Source organism: Anomaloglossus baeobatrachus, chromosome 5, assembly GCF_048569485.1.
Source record: "Anomaloglossus baeobatrachus isolate aAnoBae1 chromosome 5, aAnoBae1.hap1, whole genome shotgun sequence".
Taxonomy (NCBI): domain Eukaryota; kingdom Metazoa; phylum Chordata; class Amphibia; order Anura; family Aromobatidae; genus Anomaloglossus; species Anomaloglossus baeobatrachus.
In genome coordinates, this window is record NC_134357.1 from 490,953,563 (window position 1) to 490,965,187 (window position 11,625).

Consider the following 11,625-nt stretch of genomic DNA (forward strand, 5'->3'; position numbering starts at 1 on the left):
CTTTTTCTAACCCAGATTGCAGGAAAGAAAGAAAGGTAGGCAATGCAAATGGCCAGGGAGACACTCCCTGAGCAGAGCACCAGGATAAGAATATCCTCCACGTTCTGTGGTTCTTAGCGGACGTGGGCTTCCTAGCCTGTCTCATGGTGGCAACGACCCCGTGGAATAATCCTGAAGACGCTAGGATCCAGGACTCAATGGCCACACAGTCAGGTTCAGGGCCGCAGAATTCCGATGGAAAAACGGCCCTTGGGACAGTAAGTCTGGTCGGTCTGGTAGTGCCCACGGTTGGCCGACCGTGAGCTGCCACAGATCCGGATACCACGCCCTCCTCGGCCAGTCTGGGGCGACGAGTATGACGCGGCTGCAATCGGATCTGATCATGCGTAGCACTCTGGGCAAGAGTGCCAGAGGTGGAAACACATAAGGGAGCCGGAACTGCGACCAATCTTGCACTAGGCTAGGGCGTCTGCCGCCAGCGCTCTTTGATCGCGAGACCGTGCCATGAAGGTTGGGACCTTGTTGTTGTGCCGGGACGCCATTAGGTCGACGTCCGGCCTTCCCCAGCGGCGACAGATTTCCTGAAACACGTCCGGGTGAAGGGACCATTCCCCTGCGTCCATGCCCTGGCGACTGAGGAAGTCTGCTTCCCAGTTTTCTACGCCGGGGATGTGAACTGCGGATATGGTGGAGGCCGTGGCTTCCACCCACATCAGAATCCGCCGGACTTCCTGGAAGGCTTGCCGACTGCGTGTCCCTCCTTGGTGATTGATGTATGCCACCGCTGTGGAGTTGTCCGACTGAATTCGGATCTGCTTTCTTTCCAGCCACTGCTGGAAGGCTAGTAGGGCAAGATACACTGCTCTGATTACCAGAACATTGATCTGAAGGGTGGACTCCTGCTGAGTCCACGTACCCTGAGCCCTGTGGTGGAGAAAAACCGCTCCCCACCCTGACAGACTCGCGTCTGTCGTGACCACCGCCCAAGACGGTGGTAGGAAGGATCTTCCCTGTGATAATGAGGTGGGAAGAAGCCACCATTGCAGAGAGTCCTTGCCGTCTGTGAAAGGGATACTTTCCTGTTCAGGGATGTTGACTTCCCGTCCCATTGGCGGAGAATGTCCCATTGAAGTGGACGCAGATGAAACTGCGCAAACGGAACCGCCTCCATTGCCGCCACCATCTTCCCGAGGAAGTGCATGAGGCGTCTTAAGGAGTGCGACTGACCTTGAAGGAGAGTCTGCACCCCAGTCTGTAGTGACCGCTGCTTGTCCAGCGGAAGCTTCACTACCGCTGAGAGGGTATGAAACTCCATGCCAAGATACGTTAGTGATTGGGTCGTGACAGGTTTGACTTTGAGAAGTTGATGATCCACCCGAACGTCTGGAGAGTCTCCAGCGCAACATTCAGGCTGAGTTGGCATGCCTCTTGAGAGGTTGCCTTGACAAGTAGATCGTCCAAGTAAGGGATCACAGAGTGTCCCTGTGAGTGCAAGACTGCTACCACTGCCGTCATGACCTTGGCGAACACCCGTGGGGCTGTCGCCAGCCCGAATGGCAGCGCTACGAACTGAAGATGGTCGTTTCCTATCACGAAACGTAGAAAAACATTGGTGCTCTGTAGCAATCGGCACGTGGAGATAAGCATCTTTGATGTCTATTGATGCTAGGAAATTTCCTTGAGACATTGAGGCAATGACGGAGCGGAGGGTATCATCCGGAACCGCCTGGCCTCCACGTGCTTGTTGAGCAGTTTTAGGTCCAGAACGGAACGGAAAGAGCCATCCTTTTTTGGCACCACAACCAGATTGGAGGAAAACCGTGTCTTGTTCCTGAAGAGGAACCGGGATTACCACTCCTTCTGCCCGCAGAAGAGCATCTGCTCGGTGGGGACGTTCTGAAGAATCGAGTCGGAGGACGAGAACAGAACTCTGTCCTGTGCACGTGGGCACACTGTCCCTCACCCACCGGTCTGTGACCTGTGGCAGCTAAATGTCGCCAAAGGCGAGCGAGTCTGCCATCAACCGCGGATGCGGAGAGATGAGAGAGCTGAGAGTCATGAGGAGACCGCCTTGGTAGCGGTTCCTCCGGCTGCCTTCCTTGGGCGTGATTGAGCCCGGCCGGAAGCTGAGCCCCTCTGAGGCTTTTCAGCCCTTTTGGACGAGGACAATTGGGACCTGCCCGAGCCTGGGAAGGACCGAAACCTCGACTGTCCTTCCAGGACAGCATTAATAGGGTAAGTCGCAATGCAGACATTGCGAGGTTACGGACGCCCCTGCGGCACAGATGTACATGTGCTCAAGACCAGCTGCGCAAGAACAGCTGAAAAGCTTAGGGTGCCCATACGGCTGTGAATGCCGGAGCAACCGACACGCCGATAGCCTCATAGACAGATTTCAACCAGAGTCCATCTGTCTGTCAATGGCATCTGTAAGTGAAGTCCCATCTCCACTGCAACTATGGCTCTAGCCGCAAGCCTGGAGATTGGAGAATCCACCTTTGGACCCTGGGTCCAACGCTTGACCACGTCAGGGGGAAAGGGATAACGTGTATCCTTAATACGTTTGGAGAAAACGCTTATCTGGGAAGCGTGGTGTTCCTGGACTGCTTCTCTGAAGTCAGCGTGGCGAGAACAATACTCAATATACGTTTGAGCTACTGAAATGGGACTTCTCCTGCTGTGAAGCTGACTCCTCCGCTGGGGGAGCTGAGGGAGAAAAGATCCAACATTCCATTGATGGACGCTATAGGATCATTCCTTATGGCGTCACCATCCGGTGTATCCGGAGTGAGAGCGGTGTCAGGATCAAAGTCCTGATGAGCTACGTCTGCCTCATCATACAGAGAGTCTTCCTGGGACCCCCCACGGAGCACCGATTTTATTCCAAATGAGGGTGGCCAGGGAGCAATGCTCCAGATTGCCCATGGCCTGTCCGGACTGCAAGTCTCTATCCCATTGCAACTCCGTCCCTGTCCTTGGACAGGGTTGAGAGGTGGTTCTTTTGGCCACGTCAAGTAGAGACCCCGGCTGACCAAGTGCTACAGGGGAGCATTGCACACAATGGGGTTCAGTGCCGTGGAACAGTATCACATGCAGTAAAAACAGCATCGAAAGCCTGTGTTGCTTATATGCTGCTGCCGACTTATAGAGCCAAGAATGGCGACCGTACAGTGCAATGTATAGCATACAAGCATAAAGTACAAATGAACACTGCAGCCCATGCAGTACAAGCAGCATAGAAAGCCTGTGCCTTGGCACCCTTGCTTTTTTGCTGCTGTTGTCTAGCCATCTAGGGGAATATGGCCCAGAATAGCGACCATACAGTGCAATGTATAGCATACAAGCATAAGTACAAATGAACACTGCAACACCTGCAATACAAGCAGCATAGAAAAAAACCTGTGCCTCAACACCCTTGCTTTTCTGCTGCTGTAGTCTAGCCATTCTATGGCGAATATAGCCAAGACTAGCGACCGTACAGTGCAGTGTATAGCATACAAGCATAAATACACATGAACACCTCAGTACGTGCAATACAAGCAGCATAGAAAGCCTGTGCCTTAGCACCCATGCTTTCCTGCTGCTGATGTGCCGCCATCTAAGAGGGCATATAGCCAAAAATAGCGACCTATGCAGTGTAAGCATAAAATACAAATGGACAAACTGCGGTATTTAGTGTCAGCACTTCAGGTGCCGCTTACCGCCCGCCTATAAGCGGGTGTGTGGTCGCCCTAGTCCTGTGCCTGGTTGCCCAGAGTCCGTTCTCTCAGCTCGGACTGCAGGAATGGCTGCCGGCGTCCTTCTCCAGCTCGTGTGAGTAGGGGCGGGCCGTGGGCGTGCCCCAAGTCAGAGCGGGAAACCGGCGTCCCACAGTGTCCAGTGAGAGGGCTGGAGCATGTAAATAAGGCTCCAGCCCTCGGCGCTGCTGATTGTACAGCGTCTCTCCCCTACCCTGATTGACAGGGTGGGGGCGGGAACGAAGCGGAGCTAGGCCGCAAAAGCCGGGGACTGGATTTATAAGCGCCGCCGCCGTAAAAGCGCGGTCGGCGCTAAGTCCCCGGCGCACTACAAGTCCCAGCCGCGCCGCCGCTCCCGGAGCGTCCGGCGCGGTAGTTCCCAATAAATAAAGTCACTCAGCTAGGCTGCAGTGACTGTAACCCTTTACTGTCCCCGGCGCACTAGCACACCCAGCAAGTCTGGAGTGTGCTGTGCCTGTGTGTACGGGGACACAGAGTACCTGAATGGTGCAGGGCCATGTCCCTGAACGGCACTCCCGCTCCACATCCAGCAGGTTCAATGGGTCTGTGGATGGAGCCCGGCCTCAGGGCTTTGGGGCCGGTAAGATCCCACTTCCTCAGAGCCCCTCAGGGGGATGGGGAAGGAAAACAGCATGTGGGCTCCAGCCGCCGTACCAGCAATAGGTACCTCAACCTTACAAACCACCAGTGGGGTGAGAAGGGAGCATGCTGGGGGCCCCATATGGGCCCTCTTTTCTTCCATCCGATATAGTCAGCAGCTACTGCTGACTAAACAGTGGAGCTATGCGTGGATGTCTGACCTCCTTCGCACAAAGCCGATAACTGGTGAGCCAGTGATCCCACTGGGGGTGTATAGCCAGAAGGGGAGGGGCCTTACACTTTTTAGTGTAATGCTTTGTGTGGCCTCCGGAGGCAGTAGCTATACACCCAATCGTCTGGGTCTCCCAATGGAGCGACGAAGAAAAGGCCTTCTAGGTGCGGTAGTAGATCTTTGAAGATGAAGGCTTTCGAGCCCTAATCATAGTCTGAATCACTTCTGGAGCAAATCCTGACTGGGCTAACAGCCAGGATTCAAGAGCCATGCCGTCAAATTGAGAACCCCTGAATTTTGATGGAAGAGCGGACCCTGAGACAGCAGGTCCGGCCGATCTGGAAGCCGCCATGGGGTGTCTGCGACGAGCTGTGCGAGTTCTGCGAACCATGCTCGCCTGGGCCATTCTGGAGCGATGAGAATCACCGGAATGGCCTCTGCCTTGATTTTCTTGAGGACTCTTGGGATCAGTGGCAGCGGCGGAAAGATGAACGGTAGTCTGAACTGATTCCACGGAAGAATGAGGGCGTTGACTCCTAGCGCCTGCTGGTCGTGGTAGCGGGATATGAACTGTGGGACTTGATTGTTGAACCGCGAGGCCATCAGGTCCACATCTGGAGTCCCCCACCTGTGGCAGATCTGCTCGAAAAATTCTGTTGAGAGACCATTCGCCGACGCCAGACCCTGTCTGCTGAGGTAGTCGGCCGCCCAATTTTCTGCGCCGGGGATATGTACCGCGGAGATCCTGGCGTTGTGAGACTCTGTCCACTGTATGATCCTCTTCACCTCTCTCATCGCCATGACGCTCCTCGTGCCGCCCTGATGATAGATGTATGCCACCGCCGTGGCGTTGTCCGATTGTATCCTGATTGGAGACCCTTGGAGAAGGCGCTGAAAGGCTTGCAGGGCTCGTAGGACTGCTCTGATCTCCAAAACATTGATCGGGAGCCGGCTTTCCTGGTAGGACCACTGACCGTGAGCCGTGTGTTGATGGAAGACCGCTCCCCAGCCCAGAAGGCTGACATCGGTGGTAACTGTCTTCCAGTGCACCGGTAAGAACGACGTTCCTTTGACGAGATTCTGGCTGTTGGTCCACCAGCACAGAGAGTGGCGGACTTTCGGGGACAAATGTATCTTGCGATCCAAGGTGAATAGAGACTTGTCCCAATTGTGCAGCAGGAATAGCTGAAGGGGGTGAAGGTGGAAGCGGGCAAACGGAACCGCCTCTATTGCCGCCACCATCCGACCGAGGGCCCTCATACCAAAATCGTATGGACACCGCTCTGGAGTGGTGGAGGGTCTGGACGTCTTTCCGGAGGGAGACAATCTTTTCCTGTGGAAGGAACACGCGTCCTTGGATGGTATTGAACTCCATGCCTAGGAAGGTAATCCGGCGAGCCGGGGTCAACGAGGACTTCTTCCGATTGATGAGCCAACCGAGACGGGATAGAGTGTCGATGGTGACCTGGACACTTAGACGACAGTCGTTGAAAGAGGACCCTTTGATCAGTAAGTCGTCCAGGTATGGAATTACCAAAACACCTCTGGAGTGTAGGATCGACATGGCAGCAGCCATGACTTTCGTGAACACTCGAGGCGCAGACGCAAGACCAAACGGTAGGGCAGTGAACTGATAATGATCGTGTGCTACGGCAAAGCGTAGGAATCTTTGGTGCTGGTGTGCAATCGGGATATGCAGATATGCGTCCTGTATGTCCAGAGAGGCGAGTAATTCGCCGACCTCCATGGAGGCAATCACCGATCGGAGGGACTCCATGCGAAATCTTCGGGTTCTGACGTACCTGTTGAGGATCTTGAGGTCGAGAACAGGGCGCACAGTGCCATCCTTCTTGGGGACAACGAAGAGGTTGGAGTAAACTCCCCTGAACCGTTCCGAATCTGGAACCGGAATCACGACCCCTGAGCGGTGCAGAGATTCGATGGCGCGAAAAAAGGGGCGAGCTCGCGCTTCCGACTCTGGAGGATGGGAAAGGAAAAAGCGACTTGGAGGCATTGACGTAAATTCTATCTTGTAACCCGGGACTAGGATTTCTCTGACCCAAGCGTCTGTGATCAAGGGGAGCCAGACGTGTTGGAACAGAGAAAGGCGTCCCCCCACCTGGTCTGCGCTGACGCGCGAAGACCACGAGTCATTTGGAGGAGTATCTCTGAGATCTAGATGCTGGTTTGGCAGGCTGGCGTGGTCTGGAACGCCAGGAGGGATTTGTTTTGAAAGACGGGTTCTTCCTGCTTCTCTGCGGGGATCTGTTCCTCCTAGGCTGTGCCGGGGAACTGAAGCTGCAAAAAGGGCGAAAACCTGAGGTCGGCTGGCGGCGTGGGATACGCCTTGGTCTCAGCTGTGGAAGGGAGGTGCTCTTTCCTCCTGTAGCCTCGGCGATAATCTGATCGAGCCTGTCCCCAAACAGTCGGCCTCCTGCAAACGGGAGGGCAGTAAGGGATTTCTTTGAAGCCGCGTCTGCATTCCAGGCTCTGAGCCAGACTGCCCGGCGGATTGCCACCGTGTTGCTGGCCGCTTGTGCTGCGCAATTGGCTGTAGACAGAGATGCGTTAATGATGTACTCACCCGCCAGGGCAATCTGTGCAGCCATGTTGACGAGCTCGGGATCGCCAGACTGCGAGCGAAGCACTCTGCGGAGGGTGTCGGCCCAGGTCACCATGGCCTTAGCTACCCAGACGGCGGCGAAGGCCGGAGACAGGGAAGCACCTCCTGCCTCAAAAGCCAAACGGGCGAATCTCTCGATGTTCCGGTCCGTGGCATCACGGAGCGATGTTCCCTGCGGCAGGGATAGAACTGTATGCGAGGCCAGACGGGAGACCGGAGGGTCGACCACCGGTGAGCCCGCCCATTCCTTCCTGAGATCATCGGGGAAGGGATAGTGTAAATCAATTGACTTACCATTGTTGAACGTCTTATCCGGTTGCTGTCTGTGCTTGCGTAAGATCTCGGCGAACTCCGGATGATTGCAGAAATACCTGTGAACACGCTTAAGCCGTTTGAAAGATACCTGTGAGCTCTGGGTGGTGGCAGAGTCAGGCTGTAGCTTCAGCGTCGTATTCACCGCGTCAACCAGGCTATCCAATATACGCCTGACGTCGGCTGCCTGATCCAAATCCATAAGGAAGGCTGCATCCGACTCTTCCCCTGAATCATCAGACGGTCTCGGAGACGAGTGGCACTCGGGCCTTGGAGGGGAGAGGGACCTCTGGGAGGAATTGGAAGACGAGACCGTGCGGGTCCGCTTCCGCGCTCCAGTAGTCGGGTCTGGGTCAGACCGACTGTCGTCCTGCGACGGCTGGACCTGCGGGGCCTGGCTGAGCGTAGGGAGCGACTGCAAAGCCTGCGCGATGGTCAGAGAGGCCCTTGACAGGGAATCCACCGACTGGGAGAGAGAAGTCAGCCACTCCGGGGGAGGGAGCGCATTGGGGCTCGGTGCGTCCTGTACTGCTGCAATAGCGGGTGGAATGGGGGAGCCGGCGGCGTCTGGGGCAATCTGCGTGGGCTGTGGGTCAGGGACGCAAGCTGCGCAGAGGGGGGTAGCCTGGCCTTGGGAGAATTTTTCGTTGGAGGACGAGCACGCAAAATGCATTATGAAGGGGACCTGTTTGGATCGGGAAGGCTTAGAGTTAGGCATGGCTGCTCAGGAGGCTCCTACTAGAGACACTAGGGAGGAGACAGGAGATAGGAAAGAGAAAGTGAGGAGAAAAAAAGTGTAAGAAAAGTTGCTGGTCCTAATCAGGAACAGCACTCACCCAGGCCTGTGTCCTCCCCGGGTCCGCAGGAGGCTCAGAGTAGCTGGGGGCAGCTACCGGAAAATAGATGCTGCTGCTCAGTGGCCTGCCTGTGCTGAGGTGGGCCGTTTTCCAGAAAAAACGCGGGCTTTCTGCCTTTTTTTTTTTTTTTTTTTTTACTGAGGGGGCGTGCTAGGGGTGAGCTCTGGCTGTCGCTGAGCAGAAAAAGGTAGGGGGGGGGCGGGCCAGGAAAGACACGCGCGCGCGAAAATAGGGGCGGAGCGCTCCGGCCCAAAGTGGGCCCGAAGCCGGGGACTAAATTTGTGAGTGGCGGCCGCCGGGAGCGCAGCGCTGCGCGCGCAGCAGATCTTACCTGCGTACCTGCGCGGCGTCCAGATCCATGGGTCCCATCCTGGCTGCTGCAGCCCCCGGTGAGTGCAGGCTGATGCTGGCAAGTGTCAGGGGAGGGCTGCTGGGGGGCTGTGGGGGAGACTGCAGAGCGCTCCAGCGCTGCAGTGTCAGATCCTCTGCCTGGGCCCAGTGAATCAGGGAAGAACGCTGGGGGAGTCCTGGTGCTGTGAGCGCTCCTGCGCTTGCGATCCTGATCCTCCAGTGAAGAGCTTCCTCGCCGTCTCCACCCGAAACACCCCTTGGGACGGTATCATAGGGGTCGACGGGGAGTGAGCCCATAAACAATGAACGTGTGGGACCCCAAGCAGCCCCTGGAGTGGTACCATGGGGCCGAAGGGGGATAGGGGCTGGCGTCACGATCCTCAAGGAACCCTGGGGACGATACCCCGTAGGGAAAGTGCAGGCGAGGGTACTCTCAGATGCAGGGTCTTTTAACCCTGCAGAAGAGATAAAAAAAACGTAAAAAAGATGAGAATGCTGAGCGGCGCCGCATAGGATGAAAAAAACGGAAAAAAAGGAATAACCTAGGCTGAGGTTGGCCCACAGAGATATGGGCCCACATCAGCCTCCTACGACACTAAGCAAAAAACTGGCATAGTTCCGCCTCCGGCTTGGGGTGTACACTGCCAGGGAGGAGCTAACTCTTTTTATGTTCACTTAGTGTCAGCCTCCTAGTCACAGCAGCATACACCCATGGTCCTGTGTCCCCCAATGAAAGCGATAGAGAAATAGTAAACGCTCTCCATAGGGTCTGAATCTGGAGCTCATTCATAAGCGATCCTTATCAGCCATAAATTTACAAGCTCTTCTGCAAGCTAGGCTTGAGGTAAAAAAACTGTTAGATTCCTCTTACAAGCGCCTACTACAGGTGGGGAAAGGGAAGTTTTATGAGTTTGGGGACAAGCCAGGAAGACTGTTGGCTAATGCGTTGAGAAGGGAGAGCCCATACCCTCATTCCTTGCATCAAAAACTCATGCGATGAACTGCTCTATGCTAACCCCGACATTTCAAACACCTTTCATGACTTTTATTCCAAGTTATATAACCTACCTGTCGAACCCCCGGAGTTGAGGGTAGGCGGTCCTTTAATGCCCTCACCTTTCCGACATCTTAATAGCTCTATACTTGAAAACTTGGAAAGCCCATTTTCATTGGAGGAATTGTTGGCGGTGATTAGCGACTCACCTGGTAATAAGAGTCCTGGACCTGACGGGTTCCGCGCCAAACTCTACAAATCCTTTTCTGAACAATTGGCTCATTTAATGCTTCTCTCCTTCAATTCAATTTCTGACTCTGTCCCTTTCCGCCCCATTCCACTACGGCCCACATCTCCTTGCTCCGCAAGGCTGGAAAAGACCCCACGGCGTGTAGCAGTTTTAGACCAATCTCACTCCTTAATGTTGATTTAAAATTCGATGCCAAACTTATAGCAAATAGACTTGGCCCTTTACTCCCTGACCTGATACATTTGGACCAGGTCGGATTTGTCCCGGGTAGGGAGGCAAGGGACAATACAATAAAGACCTTGAACCTGATCCAACATGCACACACAAAAAACTCTTTGATGTTGCTATCTCTGGACGCTGAGAAGGCCTTCGACAGTCTCCTGGCAGTCGCTTTCACAAACACTGGACCATATGGGCCTGGGGCCAGTTTTTTCGTCCAGGATTATGGCCTTATATCATTCTCCGACTGCACACCTTAAAATTAATGGCACTCTGTCGAGGCCCTTCTCCATCCATAACGGGACCAGGCAGGGGTGTCCCTTGTCACCTCTGCTATATATCCTGGTCATGGAGCACTTGTTGTTGGCCATTAGGACCAACCCAGATATACAGGGAATTAGGATCGCCAATCGGGAACACAAATGCGCCGCCTTTGCTGACGATTTTCCTATTTACCTCAGTAACCCCTCACATCACTCCCACCCCTAATGCTAGAACTAAACCGCTTTAGTAAATGGTCCAACTTTAAAATTAATTTTGATAAATCAGAGGCTCTAAATATTACTTTGCCACAAACGACAATAAATGCAATAAAACCAAACTTCCCTTTCAGATGGCCACCCCACGGCAGTATTGGATACTTGGGCATCAATATCCTATCCGATTTGACGAAACTCTTTCAACTAAACTATCAAAGCTTCCTGTCAAAGCTTGAGGGAGACCTGACCTTGTGGCAGAGAGGTACTCTTTCATGGTTCGGCAGGATTGGCGCCCTCAGAATGACGGCCCTGCCAAGATTGCTGTACTTGATACAGACTGTCCCGGATTACGTTCCGGCAGCCTATTGGGCCAAGATACAGCGCTTATTTGATCAATTTCTTTGGTCAAAGAAGCGCGCCCATCTCAGGAGTAGCGTTCTAACTAGGACCAAAAACGCAGGAGGTGTGTGGCTGCCCGACTGCAGGCATTATTACATGGCGGACGCCCATGCCAGAGTTCTAGACCTCTTACATAGCTCTAGGTCTAAACTTTGGGTCTGCCTAGCGCAGGATCTATCTCCCTTGTCAGTGCCGACCCTGCTGTGGACATGGCCACTCCTTTCCAAACATAAGATCGAAATGTCTTATAGCACTAAACAAACATTGAAAACTGTACACGCTACATCATTACGTAATCGCCTGATTCAGCCGAGAGGACCCTTATGTCATTAACCAATAACCCAGAGTTTCTACCGGGAGCATCACCCAACAACTTCCTGGGCAGTACGAAACAAGAGCCCCTTAAGACTGAACCAGGTGGCTCCTGGGGGATCCCTTCTACCGCTTCTGGAGATTGTGGAAAATCATAATTTCAGGATGCGGGTTCATTTTGAATATGCACAACTCTAACACTTCATAATCTCACAAAACATTGTCATGGCGCGTCTTCCACCCCAAACTCCATTTGAAAA